Genomic DNA, 24,233 nt, shown 5'->3' on the forward strand with positions numbered 1-24,233 from the left:
CTCTGTAGACCAAGCTGGCCTCGAACTCAGAAATCCACCTGCCTCTGCCTCCCAAGTGCTGGGATTAAAGGCATGCACCACCACACCCGGTAGGATGCAGGATTCTTAATGGTGCAAACAGAAATATCTCATTATGATGCTCACAGTTCATGTGAGGCTTAGGAACTGAAGTGGAGATACAGTGGGTCTGCCATTTGTACAAAGGAGCCAGAGAGAGCGAGGCGAGTCAGGGGACACAAAGGAACTTTCCCAAACCTAGACAGGTGAGAAAAGATTTCTAGTCCTTCAGGTACAACTAGAAACTACTTCTTAGTCTCCTCACCACCCACGTTCTAATATTCTAGGATCAGGGGACCCCATGTGTCAGCAGAGACAAAAGAGAAGGTGCCAGAGTAAGGTGAGGAACTTCAGCTGCTGTTTAAGGAACTTAGAGTCATGACTGGAGGGACTTTAAGCTAACATCGAGACATGCACCAGAGGAGGAAAGATGCATGCAGACTGTAGACCTGTGACTACCTCTGTGACTACAGATAGGAGAAGTCTTAAAGATGAACTGAAGTGGCAAAGGCTTTAGGAAGACCATTGGGTGGGGGTTCTGAGTGGTCTGGGGGGGACTGAGCAGATGCTTGAGAGTAGCTCGCTCTCAGAGAGGAAGACCACAGGCTTCAGGCCCATGTTCCTAGACCACAGCTTTAGTCCCCAGGGCTTGCCCACACACTGAGACTGAACGATGGCCTCTTCATTTGCAAAAGGAGACTTGAGTCCTAGGAGCCCCAGCACACTCCTAGAGTGGACTCTCCAGGGTTCCCTAGGTTCCGCCTGTTCATGGCTGACATGGTTTCTCTTCCAATGAATCCTCGGCAGAGTGTGGTTTCAGGAGTCAGGGAAGACAAGTGTGGTTGGTCTTGGCAATTTCCTGTGTTCCTGCCTGGGTGAAGCTGTAATATATGGAAGTGAAGGCGGCCATCCCGGGGCAGCCTGGCTGTATTTATCTCTCCTGGTCCCCAGACTTAGCTTCTTTAGAGCCGTTTTTCCTTCCAGTTTAATCTCTCTCTTTGGCAGTTAGAAACTATTTATTTTGGGAGAAAAATCATCTCTGAACTGTTTATCAGTTACTTTATAATATTCTTTCCTCTGCCTGGAAAGGAGGAGTCGATGTGACTTACCTTGAGGGATCCCGAGGATAAAGCATGCCTTTGCCACACATAAGTATATCATTCCATTGCTTAAGGTTGGGAGATCTAATCTAATACTTAGTGAAATAGAATCTGCTGGACTAAGAATATCACAATTTCTTTTAAAAGAAGTCAGAGGACAGATGAAATATGATTTTCCTTCTTTGAACTGTCTTTGGTTACATAGTGGGATTCAGGCCAGCCTAGGACTATACAAGTCCTTGTTTCAAAAAAACAAATTTAAAAACTAACCAATCTCCTAAAATTCTTAAAATAAAATTATATACACACAAATAAAGATATACACAATGACAACACCTTCCCTCATGAGACTTTTAAAAATAATATATTAGAGCAGGTATATAGGCCACTGAATTTTGAGATTTTTCTCATAATAAAAATGAACTGGACAAAAATTTTTTCACTTTGAGTATAATGTTAAATGATGGTGGAATTCATTTTCGGTATGAAAATATTATATATCACCAAATATCCTGGCCTCATGTGGAGAGGATACTGTTAAATATAGAACGAAACACTTTTTTTTTCTAATTTTCTAATATAGCTTATCAAAGTAGGCTATAATTTTCCAATCTCTATCATTACATATTTAATATTTGAGAATCTTGTTATTCTCACACAGATTTTCCCTTGTTCTTCTGCAGTGAAAAGGTTAATAAACTTTATAGACATAGGAAGAATTGTATATGTCTGTTCAGAGTGTGTTTTGGTGGATAAAATTCTAAAACACAAATACATCAGAAGTAAGGAAAATAACTGGAACTTCCAGGCAGCCATCGTGTAGCCCTGCTGGTTTCAGTAATTAACTCTGGCCCAGCTCACCAGGTATATGCTCCTACCTGGTCCCTGCATTGGGGCACACAGCCTCGGCTGGCTCAAAGCAAACAGTAGAGAGCATGCCATTCTGAATCTGAAAAATTAATGATTTTCTTTTTCAAGATCTCTTTCTTGTGTTTTCTCCTTCCTATTTTTTCCCATGTTTTAATCCACGCATAAGTTAAGGCAAGAAGAGGTTCTCTTAGGCATGGGGAAGGAAGTTGGTGCAAGACCGTTCTCTACAATGTGTGTGCTTCTAATGGGCTCTGATCTTCCTCTTTTGAACAGATCAGAAGTTAGAATGACTGGCCTCATCAATGCCCCACAGAATAAGTTCAAGGCAAACAGACTTAAGCAGAACCTCTAATGTCATGGGCAAGCCAGTGTCAGGGCAGCTTCTCTGAATTTTCAGCTCCCTACATAAGAATTTGGACACAAACAGGTTTCTTTTTCTTTTTCTTTTTTTTTAAAATTTTTTGTTGTTGTTGTTGTTGTTTTGTTTGTTTGTTTGTTTTGTTTTTTTGAGACAGGGTTTCTCTGTATAGCCCTGGCTGTCCTGGAACTCACTTTGTAGACCAGGCTAGCCTCGAACTCAGAAATCCACCTGCCTCTGCCTCCCAAGTGCTGGGATTAAAGGCGTGCGCCACCACGCCCGGCCACAAACAGGTTTCTAATGTGTTGAAAAGCCAAGACTTACAGAATGAGAACATTTCTTATATTTTCCCCAAGATCTTCTCTAATTTTTTTTTTTCCTAGAGTTTTTCATTTGAACAGTACTTACCTTTGTAATGGCTAGTACTGGCTGTCATATGGAAAGCTTCTAGAGTCACCAGGGAGGCTAACATCCGGGGAAGCTTGTGAGGGAATTTACAGACTGGGTTGAGTGAGGTGCGGCGTCCCGGGCTGCATACAGAGGAGACGCTAAGCTGGGCACTGCCAGGCGCCTCTCCCCGCTTCCTGCAGGCTTCTGCCAAAACTGCTGCCACCACTGTTCGCCATGAGCGGCTGGCCTTATCCCAAGGACTATAAAATGGAAGCAGCCTGCTTCCTTTAAGTTTCTTTCTGTAGGCATTTTGTTGCAGCAACAAGAAAATAACTAATACAATACTGAAAAAGACTAATATTTTTTTGTCACTGATCTAGACATTACCTGGTCAAATCATAGTTTGTCTATGTCATGGTGCTATCTAACAAAGTATAACAAATCAGAACAGAATAATGTGTAAGTAAAAATTTATATCTGGTGTCATATTGGATTGGTTTTATTGACATCTTTATCCCACTCAATCAACCTCTTAGAGTGATGCCATCTTCTTAAGGACACAGGTTCCCTTCAGAAGCACGATAGTCAGGGCCATGTCACACAGGCTTAAGAGCTGGACAGTAACATGCTCTAATGTATGTTAAAGACTGCACTGAAGATATGATTAATTATACATATTTAAAAGTTAATTTTCATGGTAAGATTGTGTCTCATAAACAAAGAAGACTTGAGCAAAATAGCCGACACATCAACCTAAGCTAGACTGCTTCTTCTGGTTATCCCAGATAGGAGTCAGTTCCATTAAATGTTAGAGATCATTGCTTATACTCTTTTAAAAAGGAAACTCTCCATTTTGATATCAAATAACAACAAATGTTTTTAAAGTTGAATTTTAAAAATTTAATAAGATAATTTTCTCTATTAATATCATTAAGTCAGAAAATTTTTCAGTAGGTCTAAAGCCTTTTATGTTGTATATTTATGTAAGTGTATATATTCATGGATTTGTGTGTGTGTGTGTGTGTGTGTGTGTGTGTGTGTGTGTGTGTGGTCAGCCTCCTGTACTCCCCTTGAGATTGTGAGTAATTAACTCATAGTTTACCTTCAGGTTAAAATTATTGCTAGAATTACATTTTTCCTGTGGTTCTAAAGACTGACCCCACAGCCTTGGGCATGGAAGTTAGTACTCTACCCACCGTCCATCTTCCTTCCCAGCACTCGTGTTCTATACTCCCAAGAGTCAACATAACAGGAGTAACTTACATAAAACATAGGGATTTCTATAATGTCCCATGAATCTCTGCTTTTATGAGTCATAGTTCTGCCCATCACTGGAACAGGAAATAGGGAGTCCTGTGGCAAAGCTGAAATGATGTTGATCTGGGCACTGCTCTTGGATTATGTTCAGCTTATCAAGTTGTGTGTTTATAGTAGATGAACATTTTTTCCATTATATACCATCTACCAATAACTATTTTTGAAAAGTTAACAATTAAAATTATCTTAGAGCATTATACATGTCACTTAGAATACTCTGCTGTTTTGGTACTTTATAAATTAAACAAAACTGTCATATTCATAGGTACACATAAAATATAGAGCTGAATCGTATCAGTGCAGTCCAAGGCCAATTATTTCACATTTAATCTAAATGCATGTTCTGGTGAGAAGATTAGGGTAATACTGCACACGTCTTAGCTTCTGCCACACAAGGCAAGGCTGCGCCAGTTCTTTCCAATGCGAAAAATAAACCATGAGGAGGTCACACTGTCGAAAAGCACGGGTGCCTGTTTCATCAATTCCAGTATGCTTTATTTGAAAGATAGACCAAATTCTCTTTTCTTAAAAACCAAACGTCCCTAGAGAATGTGTGTGCATCAGTGTAACTGTACCCTAATGAAATTTCTGAAGGCTTTAATAAATTATTCACGATCTTAAAATACTTTTGAAAAATGATACAAGTTTCATACTAAGAAATTCAACTGATCTGGTCTCATTTAAGGTTTAATTTAATAATATTATCAAATAAAATAAATACTATTAAATAAATTAAATAAATAGTATTACACCAATCAGCATTTAAATTAGTTCTGTGAAAGCTACTTAAAGGCATTCAAACAAGACAACAACTGCTGCTGCTGTTAAACAGAGTGAAGCTTCAGGACATGGAGGGAAATGGAAACATGGTGTAAGGAGACACTTAGAGATCTGAAAAACTCAGACCACAAGGCTGGTGATGTGCAGGCTCCACCTGAGTTTTTAACCTAAGTCCACTCCAGCACCATCCTTCCAGCTGCCGGCAGATGTGCTGAGACAGAGGCGGGTGCTGCTGTCAGACACAAACCTCAGCATCCTACATCATGAATTGATGCCCATAGAGTACGATGAAGGACAGGACCCTCCTGAGTGCCGCACCACAGCCTGGCCTCAGGCTTCATCACAGACGCCAGTCTCAACTGTGCAGAGTGCAGACGGAAACCCAGCCTGTCTTCGCCACACCAACCTAAACCCTTCATTCTCTCCGAAACCTCCTGATGACGCCACAGCTCTCCTCAACTTTCCTTCTCTGCTCTTCTATGGTGTTATAAAGATAATCCATATGACAGTTAAGTTCTCCATCTTGTTTGATGGGATGAACAGGTTCAAGGCAAATTATAACTACTGAACCTCCTCACTGTGTCTTTAAAACTGTCTCATCAATTCCAGCATTTATTTATGTGACTAATTTAGAGTTCAAGAAAAGGTTCAGAGCATCTAAACAATCCCCTTATCTTCATATACATGTTTAGATATGTCATGATTTACTTCAAAGCAATTAGACCCTCTGCGTTCAAGTACACAACAGACTTGGAAAAAATGGAGTAATTGTCTGAAAAAACCATGAGGACTTTCATATGTCCTCACTCCTAGCTAGTGCCCAGAGCTAGGACCAGACCTCGCCTCCGCAGGCCTCTAAGCCTCACTGAAAACAAGCTCAGGGCTTCCAGTGTGAGCAGTACTCACTGAGCAGCTAGCACAGAGCCAAGGAAAGGATGTGGCTAAGGAACAAAGATGCAGGTAAATTCAGATCATGCTCCCCCTGCTATTCACGTTTTCTCCCCAGGCAACACAGGGCATATTTCTGTAGGAGCCTAAGAGTAATAATAAAGATGTTGAAGCTCTACAGGGCTAGAGAGATGGCCCACCAGTTGAGAGCACTGGCTGCTCCTCCAGAGGACTGGAGTTCAAGTCCCAGCACCCACATGGCAGCTCACAACTGACTGTAACTCCAGCTCCAGGGATCCATCATGACAGGCACACATGTGGTGCACATATCTGTGCATGCAGGCAAAAATACCCATTCACATAAGTAAAATAAATCAATCTTTTTAAAAAGTCTACAATTGTTGAGACTAAAAGAGCCAATAAATACTGAACTACCAAGATGTAATGAAAACTAGTCTCACAGTCTTCACAACCAATTGATATTCTAATAATTCTCCATCGTTACACAAGCAGGTTCATCACAGAGCAAAGCCTACACGTCACACATGCCCACCCTGCAAAGTGAAGCGAATCGACACAGTGGCTGCGGCCCTTCCAAGCACTTCAGTGAGGGACTATATTCTCTACTACTTATTACGTTAACACTCCCATGGCAAGGACATCCTGAAAGCATCAAGAATTCATTATCCCTGCCACAGAAGGTGTGGCTGCTGGGTCACATGTGTGTCAGTAGGTGGAAGAGAGGAGAGAGGCTACATCTGTGCTCTGTGTTCTGACCTAGGAACATGGGAATGATTAGTAGCCCAACATTCCCTGAAAAACAGCAAGTCTGAGATGACCACTAGTTCGGCAGATGGGAATTAGCTTGAGATAGCCACCAGGCGGGCGCCGCCACATAAGCACAGGGGGAGAGACCATGTTCAAGATGACCCCTGCTAGGCAGCATAATGCACGAGCAGGGCATAGCACCCCTGGGATGGCCCCAGACACGCAGACCCCAGGTGCCACTAAGAGGAGCAAGTAAGTGATAGAAAGATGGGAGAGAGAAACAGAAGGATGTGGGTGGACACAGTGAAGAGAGGCAGAACTGGAGACTCAAAGGTAGTAAGGAACAGCCTGGTGTGGGTAGCCAGTGATGCCACCTGGGACCATGGTGGGGTCCTAGCTTGTGCTGCCACCAGGGGCCACATTTAGGTCCGTGGCAGAGATCTGTGACCACCAAGGGCCAGGCAGATGTCCCCAGTCTGGACTGCCTTCTGGTGATATGCTGATGCCTGAGGGTTTTGTAGAACTGGCCCTACCTCTCACCTGAGCATCATGGAAGAGCTGGCCTTGGGGCCATAAGAGCTGACCACACCACTGGCCAGCTGCAGTTTTCAGGAGAGTGGCCCAGCACTTCGTAGGAATGTGAGCCACCCCTGAGGATGTGAGCAGTGGAGAGCTGGCCATACCTCTCATCTCCCATGCGGTGGCATTGTCCAGAGAGAGACCCCCTCCCCTGCCTTTGCACTCACCCCCAGGGGCAGAAGACTGGCAATAAGAACAGGGGAGCAAGCCCTGCACCTCACCTGGGCAGCACAGCAGATTTGGCCCTGGATGTGGGCTTCGGGTGACATGGGAAGGGAGAGCCAGCCCTGCTGCTTGACAGCTGTGCAGTGGAACTGATATGGGAGACATGCCTTCTTCCCCTCCCTGCTCCATCACCATCTATGGCAGGCAGCAGAGCTGGGGGTCATGAGAGTGGAAGAACTGGTCATGGCTTTCTTTGCTTTCACCGGCTCACTGGCTGCAACACTTGGTGGAGTAACAGCATAGACCTGGCTCAGGTAGCAGGGGTTGCTGGTGAGCTGAGCAGCTCAGATAACTCTGAGGTCCAGATCCAGGTCACTGAATTGGTCCTCCAGAACATCTGCCCTACTGATGAACTGCTGGAGTGAATGAAGGTGCCCAGCTTGTCCTATAGATCCAAAACTACAGGATCTCCACAACACAGGACATCAAGCAGAAGCCACAGGCCTCATACCAGATTAATAAGTCATTGCAATGAACATTTGCAAGCAGAGAAGTCTATACTGGGGGGTGCAATATGACACACTGAATTTTCCACAGCTAAGTATTTTTTTCTCTCTTGGTGAAGAGGTTGCAACGGTAGAGACCAGGTGCAAGCGGAGGTAGACATGAGTGGGGCGGGGGTGTACAATGTGAAATCCACAAAGAACCAATAAAAAGTTAAGGGATTTCATCATCCTCCAAATAAGCCAGGAGTCACTAGAAGAGCTCATGGTGCTCCTTTTATTTCTGTCAGCTTTTCCTCTGAGGTATCAGATGAACAGTTTGCTGGATTTATAAATGACAGGACAGCTGAGAACAAAAGGAGGAGATTATAAAAACAGGAAAACCTTGGAAGGGCAAAGAGGGAGGCAAACTTAAGTTTCTAACTAGGGAGATAAAGAAATATTCCAGTCACCACTGTTGTAAAACAGATTAAAATCTATGTTCAGTGGCTGGTTTCATGTGTGCCACAGATAAAGTAACTGCCAGTCATTTTCATATTTTATTAAATTATAATGAACCCAGTAAAGGTGGTGAACCTGGAACTGGCCCGCCCAGCACAGGCGTTGTAAGCCCTCACAGTTATGGAGCACCTGATACAAGGGCAGTGCCAACTGACAAGTGCCAGGAATGCAATACAGACCAGGATGCACAGGTAGTATGAGAGAAAATATTTCACAGGTAATGTAAGTTGGTTATGGAATGAAGTGACAGTAGTTTCGTTATATTGCATTAAATGCTATTACAATGACTCTTACTAGTGTCTGTTCACTTTTTTCAATGTAATGACTGGAAAATTCTAAATTACTTACGAAGCTCTCGTCTGTGACTTGCATTATATTTCTGAAGGACAAGGCTAGCTTACAGTGAGAATGAAACACACTGCACACAAACAGCAATACATGACAAGTACTCTCTTTAATTTAAACAGGAAAGGCTATAAAGTTCATTAAGAATTCCACTGGCAAATTGCAATGGAGAAACAGATGTTTATGTGATGGTAAGCAGAATGTAGTTAGCATGTTAGAGAGCTACATTAAACATTTTTACCTTTTAATATCAATGTCTGCAGATCTATGATTTAAAGAATTTAATTCTAGGGGTTGGGGAAATGGCTCAGTAAATAAGATGTATAAGAGCCTGGGTTCTCAGAACCTGAGTATTCTAGAACCCTCTAAAGAGCCTAACATGGCAGCCTGTGCCTGGAATACCAGCACTGTGAGGAAGGAGACATGTATCTTCTCAGAGAAAGCAGAGAAAGCCAGCTCCAGGTTTAATGAGAGACACTGTCTTAAACCAAAAGGAGCAGGGTGATACAACAGACTCTTGAGGTAGCCCATGAGCCTATAAACGCACAGGCACTGGACAGCGTGTGTGTGTGTGTATGTGTGTGTGTGTGTGTGTGCGCGTGCGTGTGTGTGTGTGTCTGTCTGTCTGTCTGTCTGTGTGCCTGTCTGTCTGTCTCCCATGATGCTCAGGTGTGGGTTAGGGTCAGTTCTACAAAGCCCTCAGATATCATGGTATCAGCCCAGATCAGGGATGTAAGTCTGCCTGGCTTTTGGTGGTAACAGATCTCTGCTGCACCAGGGCTACCACCCCCTTGCCTTTGTTCTGACCTACAAGATACAAGACTCTTGTTTTCATGATTTCTAAGTTATATACATTCTCTGTCTCCCTTCATCCCTCCCTACCTGTCCCTTCACAGGAAGAAGATACAAACAAAAAGAGGTATGCCTGTTTCTATGTCCATGACGTCTAAACACACACACACACACACACACACACACACACACACACACACACACCTCAACTCTAAATATAAATGCATATAGATTTTATTTGGCTATAAATTCCTCATTTGAAGAGTTTCCCAACTGAGCCATTTTGACTTTTAAATCCTGAGGACCATATCACAGTAGCTAGGCGTCAACAGAATACCACAGTGCAGCGCACAGAGGCACTCCTAGGAAACCCTTCTGCATACAATCCCACTGTCATCACTAATAATGGTTCCCTTGCTAACCTCTTCCCGGTGACACCTATTTCCTATATACTGCTGACTTTGCCTCTGGAAGACAAACTTGTTTTCTCACTTTCTGCCTGCGCCGTCAGCAACTCCTAAATTTATAGCAGAAAGTCTAACTGCAGCAAAGCTTTTAACATTGCATTCCCAATCACCTATACCCACCACTTCTGAACTCGTCAATATCCAGTCTGCTGCTGCACAGGATGCCTTGCATGTGAAGGAGTGAGCTCACAGCCCTACCTCCTCTGCGTGCCTGTGTCACATGCAGGATAGTGATCTTAGGGTGGCCTGCTCTGTGCTATGCAGGCGGCTGTGAGATGTATTCACATGTCCCATTCATATTGCATTCTGCCGGTCTGCCACCTAACGAAGATCATTTTGAGAGCAAGTAAGAAGGCTTAACATTAAGAATAAAATTTTATGCTTTTTCCCACATGGATATGCAGAAGCTAAAACAGTATTCAACAAATGACAAAGACATCTGATTACTGTTAAAAATTTAACTTATGGATTTGGTGGAAACATAGATTTCATAGGATCATTGCACTGAATAAAATCTCTACCTTCAAGTTGTACAGTTTTAAGACAGCCAAAAAAGGTATTAATACATCACATACCACAAGCCGAACTCACTTTCAGCTTCTCCAGGGATCCTCCACTGTTTTAATGTAAATTTAAAAACATTTTAAAAACCCTTCTATTCTTAAAATGTCTTGTGAGTGAAACCATCTATTAAATAAAGATCTTCCTTACAAAAATAATTCGGTTAAAAAATAAAAGAAAAAAGTACAATATATTAGTTTAATGTATTTAATAGTAATGTCAAATATAACACAGGCAATGATTCTCACACTTAAACACACATGTGTCCACTTTCACTTATCTTCCAGTATGAGATTATGAAACTGTGTACATATTTTCAGTAAACTAATTTGCAAATATAAAACCCCAAGATGCTAATGGCATTAGCACGTTGAGTTCAAATTCCTACATGCCCCCTAGGATACATGGAAGAACAATTCCTTCATATGTAGTGGCAGATTTACCTAGTTTTATAATTTTGTTTTTTATAACAACTGCCAGGATAAAGAATTCAATTCTTCTCCTTTTCTTTTACCTTTTATTACCTTTAAAAATAAAGGTTTACTATGTAAACGCCATCTGCCTTCACAACTGGGATCCACCTGCCTCCACCTCTCCAGTACAGACTACAGATGTATGTTATGATACCTAGCCTACAACAACACAGAAAGGCATGCACAATTGAATATGTTTTATTTATTCATCTAAAGCATTTTTAGAAAGCTCATTATAGCTGTCTTGTGACAAGCTCTCCCCACGGCTGCCCGTATTAGGGAGTTCTAATCCTTACGCCCTCCACTGACAACTCTGAGTAGGAAAACTACACTTGGTGTAAATGAATACTTGTGAGGCTGGCACCTGTTTGTCCAAGAGTACATTATGCTGGGCTGGTGAGAGGATGGACAGACATGCCAGTCTGGTAGGCTAAGACAGAAGGGCAGGACAGTTAGGTACCTGGTGGGTTATAGTTTACTGAAGGTATATTCTGTGAACAGATTGAGCCTGGCTTGGTCATGGTTGCCATGTGATGTAGGAAGGAGAATGAGGCCCAGAGAATACCCAAGCATGAGCTGAGTAGTGCATGAATACTGAGCAGAGGAGGCTGGGCAGCCACGATGGGAGTGTATAACCCTGAGAGCAAGCACTCTCCCCTGTATTTAGATGCTCCCACCCACTGAAGAGGAAATGCTTACACAGAAGCCAGGATAAGGAAAGGAGGCTTGGAAAGTGGTGGTCATGAGGGTCCAGTTTCATAATTGGTATTGCATACTTAATTCTTCTTACAGGAAGCAAGGATGAATGAAGAAAACCCACCAGGCAAGGCAAGCCGAGTTACAAGCATGCGGCAGGCACATCATGTGTTAAATTGAAACTGCCCCCAAGTTCAACTTCCTTCACTGTTCAAGGAGAAAATCCGCTACTATGTACTTGAGGATAAAGGATTCGCAACTATATGGTGCTTGAGAAATACGCTACTGCTGTAATTTAACTCACTGTGTGTGGGCTTCAAGATGCACAGTGGCATTCCAAACCAACTTTTAAAGAAAATTGCATGGAATTTTCAAGACATCAGGAGCGTTCTTAAAAGTTATGCAGAGAAAACGGATTTCTGATAGTTATGAATTACATTTAGTGCAGCCAGATTGCGGGGAACACTCTTTTTGCCTCAGTATGGTTAGAATTACTGTTGACAAAGTTTTAATTTAAATTTTTAAGGATTTAAACTGAAGAATATAGGTCAGTGAATTTTCATTCACATTATAAGTGTCACTACTGGCAGAAAGCAAGCTTTGTTAGTAGAGGACCAATTCTGGCCCCAGACTGTATCTTTGTAGGGGCTGGGGCTGAGTAGGCCTTAGTGAGAATGACTTGGTTCTCGGTCAGTCAATCAGGAGCCTGGCCATGCACAGTTAGAAACATACCTGGCAGCGAAGAAAGGCTCATTTCAGAAAATATTAAATGCATTTGTGAGACAGGCCAGAGTCCACTGAAATCCTTTATTGCAGTCAAAAGTGGGAAGATATTCCATCTTTCCTAGCAGGTTGTAGATTTATATAGATTTATAACAGTAGATTATAACAGCTATACTATGCAGCTCCTAAGTATAATGCTACAATTGCCAACTGGTTTCCTGTAGCTGAAAAAATTACAATGAATATTTGTAGAGTCTGCCACACGTATAACACATTTATAGCCTTTCTATAAACCGAGAAACCTCAAGAACTTACAGTAGTTTTCTAATTTAAAGACTATGTCATAAAACAACTAATTTAATAGTATATAGTACTAAAATGAATACTACTTTCATAAATGGAAATTTTACATCTGATTTTTCATAAACTAAGAAAGAACAGATTTCAAATCAATAGTCTATTTAGCAAAAGAGATGAGATTTTGTGGAAAAGATGCCTGGGTCCGTAAAGGACACACCCTTCAATACATCTCCATCACGTGGGATGTGGGCAGGTTCTTTCTTTTCTTGTATGCTGCCTGGGGCTTACTGTTCTGAGTTCCCTCAGCAGCTCTGCTGTCAGTCTGTCCTTCTGCACACTAAGGAATATGATGAACACAGGAACATGAAACATACATGCCTATATAGTACATTTCATGAAACTGCTTTGGTGCCACATTATTATCCAAGTAAATAAACATGACAGAAGTCTAGGGGGCCATACATTTGGGTCCTGGGGGGGGGCAGCTCTACTATCATTTATTACAATGGTACAGGTTACACCTATGTAAGTAACTAATAACCATTCACAGTGATAAGTACCAGGCACACAGAGCTCTAACATGAGGGAAAGCCACAGGTATGGGTGATTTCAGCAAGCTTGGTAAACTGACCTCTTTTCTTGACATTTAGGAAAATATTTTAATGAGAATATGAGAGGGAAAAGATATTGAATCTATACTAATTTATCGTATTTTAGAAAGTGAGTCACTTGCAAGCTTTGATTGCAAGGTGTGCTGGAAAGGCAAAGTTGAGAACGAATACTTTGAGGATTTTGCCCAATTTCTTATGTAAACCAGAGCAGACGGCATGATTCTCAAAAAAAGCCAAGTACATTTGCCTCACATAAAATAAGACTGATTCAATTTCACGCTTTTCACTTAATTTATAGAGCTAAAAATTTTTAGTTTCTTTTTTGTTGTTCAAGATGGGCAGCTTGAATCTTCTGCCTCACTGTGCATGGCATATACACATGCTGTTATAACATGCTTATACAGCATCTATATCACCCTATTTTATTTTCATTTAACAGGTAGATAACACTTCAGAATCAAACTAATTTCTAATTTCAAATATATGTCCCCAATGCAGGTTCAGGGTGTCTTTGCGGATGATTCTTGACTATGACCTGTGGGTGTGTGATGCACATCAGAGCAGTATTGTGGGAACTCATTCTGCCTTCCAAGACTGACTACAGGGGGACTTCCAGACAAACAGAGAGCAATGAAAGGGCTGGATCCTATTAGGGGATTATTGTGAATTTTAAAATCTAATAGCAGAACAGAATAATCTTTATGGAACAAAAAATTATCTTCAAAGCAAAACTGTTTTCTTGGAGAAACTCCTAAAACCATCTGTGAGCAAAGATGAGACAGTAGAAAGAAAGAGAATCAGGCTGTGTGGGGGAGGGGCGGTCTTAACCTAAACAACAGCAATGGTTAGAAATACACCAGTACCCATCATCAACAACAGCAATGGTTAGAAATACACCAGTACCCATCATCAACAACAGCAATGGTNACAACAGCAATGGTTAGAAATACACCAGTACCCATCATCAACAACAGCAATGGTTAGAAATACACCAGTACCCATCATCAACAACAGCAATGGTTGGAAATACACCAATACCCATCATCAACAACAGCAATGGTTGGAAATACACCAGTACCCATCATCAACAACAGCAATGGTTGGAAATACACCAGTACCCATCATCAACAACAGCAATGGTTGGAAATACACCAATACCCATCATCAAAAGTATGCACATTTTCTCTGCATTAAAGAATTGTTTACCACATGAAAATACCATGACCTGTAAAAATTATATTAGATCTATGGATATTATTCTTTTTACCAAGATAGATGTGTACTCCAAACACACACACACACACACACACACACACACACACATCTACCTCACAAAAAAGAAAATCATCAGAAATTCCTAAAGATAAGAGTGGTTTTTGTTTTGTTTATCCCCCTTTTACAGTTTTTTAAAGTCCCCTTTTCTCTGCTGACTATCAGTCACAGACGGCGACAGCCAAGTCACTTTCAGTTTGAAATGCATGGCACATGGCACAGAGGCTGGATCAGCCATGCCAACTCAACTCAATTGTTACAAAAGTTGAAAAGTTCAAACTATTTATTAAATGTCATGCGATAAACTCTAGATGAAAAACACATATGACAGATAAATTCCAGGTGACTGAGTTTTAGAGAATGCTCTGGAAAAAGAGTTAAAATGAATAGTTGAATACTGGAGTTAAAAGTAAGTTTGATTTACTTAATTAGTAAATTAAATTACTAAGCCAGTCTTTTTGCATAAGACAATGTTCTCCTTAACATCCATACTACAGAGAAATCACCCAGAGGGTCTGGGTTTTTTGTTTGTTTGCTTGTTTTTGTTGTTGTTGTTGTTTTGTTTTTTTGGAAGATAGGAGGTAGATGGGACTATTCACTCTTGATCTGTAGATAACAGAATCAACACACTTAATGGGCTTGGAAAGGTTGATACCATGGACCCCAAGACCCCCATGCCCCAGGTAGTTGCACTATAATGGACTGGTTCCTGCTCCTTCCTGGGCAGCCCATTTGCTGGCAGGTCCAGCCTGTCATCTGTACTTTGGGGAAGGTAGAAACTCACAAGAGGTTCACAGATTGCTGTTTGTCTGAATATTAAATTCATTTAGTCATAGCTATTGCAACACAAGGCAGTTTGAAGGCTATGGAGGAAAGTGTGTAAGATTACATAAATTGAGTATAAAGTTACTTGTTATATCCAAAAAGTCTCAGCAAACTCTGAAAGCAATGATCAGAAAGTGGACAGAGCAGCAGAAATACAAAACTACCTTTCATTCTTCAGTCCCTTCCCTTTCTCCACAAGTAGGGATGGCAGCTGTGGATGGGAGAGAGGATATAAGAAATCACTAGTGCACTGGGCATTCCCAAATGATGACGCTTTAAAATTGGCTTTTTGGGTTATAGAGGTTGGGCCTCTCTTGAGGAACATACTAGGTTTTAGGTGTGAATTTCTAGGCAGAAAATCACTAGAAGGTTCGGGATACAATTAGATGAAAAATTCATTAAATAAACAATATATTGTAGAAGAAATGGCTTATCCATGCATCTATCTTGAAGTGAATTAGACAAGCCAGGTAAGTTCAAGGAACAGAGGAACCAACTTGAAATAGCTTCCAATCTTTTACCATAGATAGAGCTGTTTGCACATCTGTAAGATAAAAATGGCTAAGCTTAAAAGGATATTGAGTAATATATCTTTGGTCCCATTTGAAAGATGAAATAAACAACTCAGGATTTTGGAAATTACTAAAGAAAAATGATCATGATCTCTGACCTTTGCTACACAAAGACAAGAGAGCAAGAGGCCTGTGAGAGAGCAAGAGGCCTGTGAGAGAGCAAGAGGCCTGTGAGAGAGCAAGAGGCCTGTGAGAGAGCAAGAGGCCTGTGAGAGAGCAAGAGGCCTGATGATCTACAAGGAAGGTACACAGGGGATACACGTCTCCTTTCCTCCAACTCTTACTTCAGAAAATGAGGAGCCCTGAAGATAAAGCCAAAGGATGAGGCAGAGCAGAAAGTCACCCCAAGGAGGGACTGGGATTTGATCTTTTAAAGACAGTTCATGAATGGAAACCAAGGCAAACGGCAGCACTGAGACCGAAGGCCACAGTCAAGAAACCAGAGGGAAGAGCAACTACCCATGATATTCTATATGACAGTTATGAATTTTCAAATATGAGTACATACTAAAAATCTATGAAGTACCTTGTGCTACCTGAAATTGGTTTAAAATGAAGAAACAATAGCTGCCAGAGAAACCAAGGAATCTAAAAGTCACCTGCTGGGAGAGGGGCAATGCTGGTTGTTTGTCGTGGACTAAAATCTGCCTGAGCTCCATTTGCTTGTCTACTGAAAAGACACAATAGTTCTCGGTCTTTCACAAATACACTAATACTTTTAAAAAGGAAATTGCAGAAAAATTAATTAATTCATTAGGATTTTACTACATCACAAGCTCCAGAAAATTTAATTTATAAAGAATTATTCAAAAATTTGAAATTAAGAAAATAGTTGGCCTGGGGCTATGACTCAGTTGTAGAGTGCTTGGTTAACATGTATGAGGGTCTGGATTTGATTCCTGGCACCAAACATCCTAGACATAGTGGCACACAACTCTAATTCCAGCACTGTGGCGGTGGAACCAGGAGGTTCAGAAGTTCAAGAACATCTTCAACTACATAGTGAGTATGGGGGAAGCCTACGGTAGAGAGCCTGCCTAAAGGACAAAAAAGTAATACATTAATGAAGACTGAGCATAAATTGAGCATTTAAAAGAATTAAATACATGATCTTTCCAAAACTTGTATCATGAAGGGGTGTTGGATTTTGTCAAATGCATTCTCATCATCTAATGAGATGATCATGTGGTTTTAGATCTCAGAAGATGGGAAGATCTCCCAAGCTTGTGGATTGGCAGGATTAATATAGTCAAAATGGCCATCTGGCCAAAAGCAATCTACAGATTCAATGCAATCCCCATCAAAATTCCAACTCAATTCTTCATAGAGTTAGAAAGAGCAATTTGCAAATACATTTGGAGTAACAAAAAACCCAGGATAGCAAAAATTAATTTCAACAATAAAAGAACTTTTGGGGGGAAATCACCATTCCTGACTTTAAGCTGTATTACAGAACAGTTGTGATAAAAACAACAACAACAACAACAACAAAAAAAAAACCTGCATGGTACTGGTACAGTGACAGACAGGTAGATCAATGGAACAAAATTGAAGACCCAGAAATGAACCCACACATCTATGGTCACTTGATCTTTGACAAAGGAGCTAAAATCCAGTGGAAAAATGATAGCATTTTCAACAAATGATGCTAGTTCAACTGGAGGTCAGTATGTAGAAGAATGCAAATTGATCCTTTTTTATCACCTTGTACAAAGCTCAAGTCAAAGTGGATCAAGGACCTCCACGTAAAACCAGATACACTGAAACTAATAGAAGAGAAAGTGTGGAAGAGCCTTGAATACATGGGCACAGGGGAAATTTTCCTGAATAGAACACCAATGGTTTATGCTCTAAGATCAAGAATTGACAAATGGGACCTCATAAAATTGCAAAGCTTCTGTAAGGAAAAGGACACTGTCAATAAAACAAAACAGCAACTAACAGATTGGGAAAATATCTTTCTTTACCAACCCTACCTCTGATAGAGGGCTAATATCCAATATATATATTAAGAATGAAAGAAGTTAGACTCCAGAGAACCAAAATAACCCTATTAAAAACGGGGTACAGAGCTAAACAAAGAATTATCAACTGAGGAATATTGAATGGCTGAGAAGCACCTAAAGAAATGTTCAACATCATTAGTCATCAGGGAAATGCCAATCAAAAAAACCCCAAGATTTCACCTCACACCAGTCAGAATGGCTAAGATCAAAAACTCAGGAGACAGCAGAAACTGGCAAGGATGTGGAGAAAGAGGAACACGCCTCCATTGCTGGTAGGATTGCAAGCTGGTACAACCACTCTGGAAATCGTTCTGGTGGTTCCTCAGAAAACTGAACATAGTACTACCTGACAACTCAGCAATACCACTCCCATATACCCAGAAGATGCTCCAACATGTAATAAGGACACATGATCCCCTATATTCATAGCAGCCTTATTTATAATAGCCAGAAGCTGGAAAGAACCCAGATGTCCCTCAANAGAGGAATGGATACAGAAAATGTGGTGCATTTACACAATGGAGTTCTATTCAGCTATTAAAAACAATGAATTCCTGAAATTCTTAGGCAAATGGATGGAATTAGAAAATATCATCCTGAGTGAGGTAACCTAGTCCCAAAAGCACACACATGGTATGCACTGATAAGTGGAACTTAGTCCAAAAGCTTAGAATACCCAAGATACAATTCATAGACCACATGAAACTCAAGAAGAAGAAAGACTAAAGTGTTGATGCTTTGGTCCTTCTTAGAACAGTGAACAAAGTACTTATGGGAGGAAATACAGAGACAAAGAGTGGAGCAGAGACTGAAGGAAAGGCCATCCAGAGACTGCCCCATCTGAGGATCCATCCCATATACAGACACCAAACCCTGATACTATGGCAGATGCCAAGAAGTGCTTGATGACAGGAGCCTGATATGGCTGTCTCCTGAGAGGCTCTGCCAAAGCCTGACAAATACTGAGGTGGATGCTCACAGCCAACAAACAGAGTGAGCATAGTCGGTCATCAATGGAAAGAGAGGCCCTAGGTCCTGTGAAGGATGTATGTCCCAGTGTAGGGGAATGCCAGGACCAGGAATGGGAGTGGGAGGGTTGAGGAGCAGGGGGAGGGGATAGGGAATTTTTGGAGGGGAAACTAGGAAATGGGATAACATTTGAAATGTAAATAAAGAAAATATCTAATTTAAAAAAAGAAAAAAAAAGAAAAAAAAAGAGTTTGGTCATAGGAATCCACATGGGAGGAGAGATCTGACTCAAAGGATGTGCTCCCTCAACAATGGAGTAGATGTGTGCGTGTGTGTGCGTGTGCGTGTGTATGCGTGTGCACACACACATATACATGCACACACATACACGCACACACATACACTTTCACAATCACACACACGTGCGCATACACACAATACACATATATACACACACACATATATACACATGCACATACATATATGCACACACACATGCGTGTGCGTGTACACACATACACACACAATCACACACGCACACACAAACACACATGTGCACACAAGCACACATGGGGATGGATGGGTGGGAAGTGATGTAAATTCTGACTCATTCATGTGCTCTGATTTTCTTCTTGTTTCCCTTTCTTTCAAATAAGTAAGAGTAGCAAATGCCAAATTTCAGGTGAAAATCAGGCCCATTATTTAGAAGGAAAGGAGATCATGATATCTTCTAAGTGAAGCAGAATAAAGAATTAAGTAAAGAAGTAGGAAGAGAGGGAAATATCTAAATGGACATATAAAAAAAATGAGAATATGCAAAGCAGAGGGTTCAGTAAAATAGTACTATCTTGCAAGCAACAATGAGTGCTATTTATATTTAAATAACAGAATGGAAAATGAGAATAATAACAGCAAGCAATAGAGCATTCTTTTTGACTTGCAAATATACATTCTAAAGCTCTTCTTTGTCACTTTACAGCTATTAGAGTTACTTCTGCTGACAAAAAGAGGTGCCTCTTACCAGGCAATCTTGGAGCAGTTTAAAATACAATTTAAACTGAAACAAAAAGAAAATGCTAGAAAGTTATTTTAAATGGAACATCACTGGAGGTAATACACACCTAGTAATATGAAAAATAAGATGGTATAACAAGAGTAAACTGACTTTGGTTTAAGACTTAAGGAGAGAGGAGCATTTCTGCTGTGGCTCTTGCAGACCCTGTTTTGGATTTCCTTTGTCTCTCCAGCAGAGCTGCTTGGATAATACATCCCAGATCCTAATCTGAGTTGACTAACAGCAAAGAGATCCAGGATCCTGAGCAGGGTGGGGAAGGTACGGCCCATAAATCTTTCCATAGCAGTAGAAGGTCAATATGGCAAGGGTGAAGCATGGGTTATACCCAAGCAAAGATCCATCTTCCCAGACCACCCTACCATTCTTCTTGCCTGCGAGAAAGAGCTGTGCTGTCATCCCAACACCAGGCTACGTAAGGCAGCCTAGCCTCTCCCTTCCGTGGCAGCTTCAGGAATAGGAGAAACTGCACTCTCCGACATAGAAAACAGGGCCTGGCACACTGTGGACTCTGACTTTCTATTCTGATACAAAGAACATGTACCAGGCCTCTAACTGTTAGGTCAACTGGAAGGACAGCACCTGTGAGTACAATGGGCAGGCACAGTGGTTGGCTCTGATGTGGGAAACCCTTAGTCCTCAGTAATCCAAAAGCATGATTTACTGTCAAGTTAAAAATGCCCCAAATCAAAGAAGTACTGAGCAGGGAAGAAGGCACCCAGGAGAGCACTTCTGGGCTTTCGAGAGCCACAGAGGAGCTGGTGGGGCAGCTCGTTGGAAGCCTATGGGTCTGGGAACGTGGTCCAGCGGTAGTCAAGATCCCGAACTTGGCCCCAGGACTGACAAGAAAACTCGTTAAAAGCACAGCGGTGCTGTGGGTGTAAGCAGCCTGTGGACTCTAAGCTACGATGGGTAAGAGCTTACTGTCCTCTTCACTTGACAGTCTGAGAATGGAGACAGAGATGTTCCATAATATACTTCTAAGGGTCCTCAGCAGTGCTGAAGTTTAAAAAGAGAAAATGTGCTAACCACTCTCACGTGACCTGGAGTGCCGAGGTCTACAGTGGAGAATTCAGTACGGAGACAAGAGCTTCCCTCATCCTTCGTACTTACTGAATCTTAGGGAGGCCTGTGCTGCTGAGATAGTGACTGCTTCTGACCTCTGTGAACCTGGGTGATACAGACCGATTCCCACTTCTGTGCTCTTCTTAATTCCAAGAGACACTTTTCTGAAGGAGAGTTTTTAAAAGTGGGCTTTAAAAGAGATCAAAAAGACATTAGCTGAGAAACTATCCTAGAAACATAGAAAGATATACAAGTAACCCAAAGTGAGTTTCTAGGAAGAAATACAGAGAAAATAAAGGAAATAAGGCCAAGTAAGGATGTGACTTGGATAAGCCAGCCTTCCCTTGGCCCCTTCTTTCTCTCCCTGCTAATCGCTTAGTTCTGGAAGTCATGGAGGTAGCTATAGACCAACACAAGTTCAAAATGTATCAGATGCTTCCTACAAATAGGAAGGGAGGGTCTATGTGTACATGCATGGCTGGGGTAATTTCTCAGAACTGTTAATGAGTGTCCAATATACCAGCGGGTGCTACATGGAACTTTCTATTTTCACTACCATCTGTGGAACGTATCATGTGGCTTATAAGATGGCAAAACTCAGCTTAAGTAACATACTTTAGGCTTATGATGAACAGAAGAGACAGAAGTTTAACTGTAACCCACTTGCTGAGTTTCAGTTACTGCCCCCCTCCCCCCTCCCCGGAATACAACATTTGTTCAGTGATAGATGAGTGACTGTATTGTATTTCTCCTCGGGGAGCATTTCCCAAGGCTGTTTTTCACTTTGATATTTCTGACTTACTGATTTGTTTATAAGTTGTTATCCTTACTATAAAGATCTGTTTAATTTGAGGAGATAGAAGTATATTAGCATGATGGCTTTCTACCTGACAACTATATCGTGTATGAATATTACTTTATAACAGCCTGGCTAGATATTGCTAAACAATATAGCCACATTCAACACCTGTGATGATCTTGACAAAAATCATCCAGGATATGCATGCCAGGTGAGCTGCTTCTCCTGGGTCAGCGCATCCTGCAACACTGCCAAAAGTAGCTGCTTACCCCACCCAAAGCAGGCCCATACCCAGCCACATAGGAAGAAGACACAAGGAGGACACTGTTGAACATGGGTAACGCAGGAATATGCAGTCACCAAAACAATGACATCCCTTAAGGATAAGGTGTACAAAAAAATGCCCGATTTTAAAGTGGCTTCAATAGTCAAGTGGATTAGATCAGTAGCTCCAATTTGCTTGCATATAAACATCATTTACACGCTATCATGAAATCTCGCTCCAGTCTCACTTCCTAGAAATTTTGCTTTAACTGGTCTTGAACACAGCTCACACAGACACAGGCTTAAATACTGTAAAGGTATTCCAATAGACATGTATGCAGAGGGACTGAGAACCTACACAATTCAGAGACACAAGGAAACCAAGCTATGATGGCAAGGATTTAGCATACTGTCACCACGCTAAGAGACAAATACTACAAACACTCACTACCACAAAAGGGCAATGCCACAAAACAATAGGGAGCGAGACAAAGAGAAGAAAAACTCCCAGGACCCAGGGCAGGGAGGTTGTGGGCAGATGTCCAGTGAGCCCTGACTCCATCCACCCTCCAGCAGGAGAGCAGTGTTCCCAAGCAGCACACTCAACTCCTCACTGGGCAGTATCTGCACAGAAGAACTAATTCTCTACAAATACATGAGTCTCTAATATGTATGTGAGGGTGCTTCCTTAAGGTCTGAGAACAGATGAAAAATTTAATCTTAGATTTGTCTCTAATCCAACACCTCTCCTCTTTTCTTCCCTGAATTTTCTGGAGAACTCTCCACATTTGCTGCATTAACAGTTACAAGCTGGACAGGCGCTTTATTATTAAACAGAATAAGCCTCCAAAACACAGTGTAATTTTAGAGACATTTCCATCATAGAGTCGCAGAAGAGTCCATGAAAGGGAGAAGCGATTTAACTCACAGCTTTCCGGGCTATTAGCAATGTTTTAACTGGCAGAGCTTAGAGGAAGGAGGGCGTGCGACCTGACTGGAGGAGAGAAGAGGTGGGGCATGAGAAAACTCCTGAGCACACACATTCTCCACATTCATGCGCTGGGCAGCAGACTCTCCAGGCCTTGAAACCTGGAGCTTCGGGAAGCTCTTGAAAGTCAGGTATGTTAAGTATCAGCTTAACATGCCAAGCAAGGCAAGGGACTGCAGAAAAGGAAAACGAAATCAACACATCTTTACAGGGTTTAACTAGAAAAAGGCAACAACATGGAAACAGCGCTTTCTAAAAGTCTGTGTAAACTGCATCTGAAATATGAATTTTTCTTACTTTTTTTGAGGGAGTGGTTATAAATTAAGCACAGATGCATGCTAGGCAAGCAATACATCCAACATTGTCCTATTATGCTTTATTAGTTTGTCTAAATGGCAAACTTGGAATCTGACAACGCACCCATCTTCCCAGGGCACACTTGGCCCGACATACTAGGATTGGAGTCACAGCAGATATAAAAGCTAAAGATGGAAGACTCGGTAGAATACTAATTTCTCTCAAGAGAAAAAAAAATTAAAATTTAAATAAACAATTTAAGCAGTCAGAAGAAAAGGAAACAGTTCTCCCTCATACAGTGACAAATATCTGGCCTCAACTATAGGTCAAATACATCCTGATTGGGAAAAGATGTGAAGCAGAACAAGACAATTTCAGGAGGGTGAGCGCACACTATGCATGACAATGTGGGTCTTGCTGTTTACAGACGGTATGCAGTACTCGGATAGTGTAGACCACTGAGACGATGCACACGGACACTTCACATCCCTCTTAAAGTGGCCACTCGGATGCGGTGTCAGGGTCTGCCCTCTAAACACCAGGAACACCTTACATAGTACTAATGTGAGATAGCAAACTCAGCACACTGATTTTATTAGTCCTGCTCATGAGATCAGATATTTAATTGACCTGACAATTATTTGCATTTCCTTGCTCTCCAGTCTGCACTCTCCTGTGTGTATCAGTGAGCATGTCAGACTGTGCACTGAGCTCACGCATACATTCATTTGACTGTGATTTCTAGACTATTATTTCCTTTAGTTTTGTTTCATCAGAATTGCGTAAGTGAACAAACTGTCTACAGTAGTTCTTGATGTCTCTTTAAATAACTTTTGTTGATTTTTAAGACCTCTGTTCGT

The 24,233-nt window shown here is 41.5% G+C and overlaps 1 protein-coding gene and 1 non-coding gene across 2 annotated transcripts in view; one reads left to right on the forward strand and one right to left on the reverse strand.

Annotated features, from left to right (window-relative positions):
• Fbxl17 (F-box and leucine rich repeat protein 17) overlaps positions 1–24,233 on the reverse strand; it is a 426,850-nt gene that overhangs the window by 125,957 nt on the left and 276,660 nt on the right. The window lies entirely within an intron of this gene.
• LOC115062577 lies at positions 6,443–6,571 on the forward strand. The gene has a single exon (XR_003842513.1). It is a non-coding gene; the product is annotated as a small nucleolar RNA SNORA17 (small nucleolar RNA).

This window comes from Mus pahari, chromosome 18, assembly GCF_900095145.1.
Source record: "Mus pahari chromosome 18, PAHARI_EIJ_v1.1, whole genome shotgun sequence".
Classification (NCBI taxonomy): domain Eukaryota; kingdom Metazoa; phylum Chordata; class Mammalia; order Rodentia; family Muridae; genus Mus; species Mus pahari.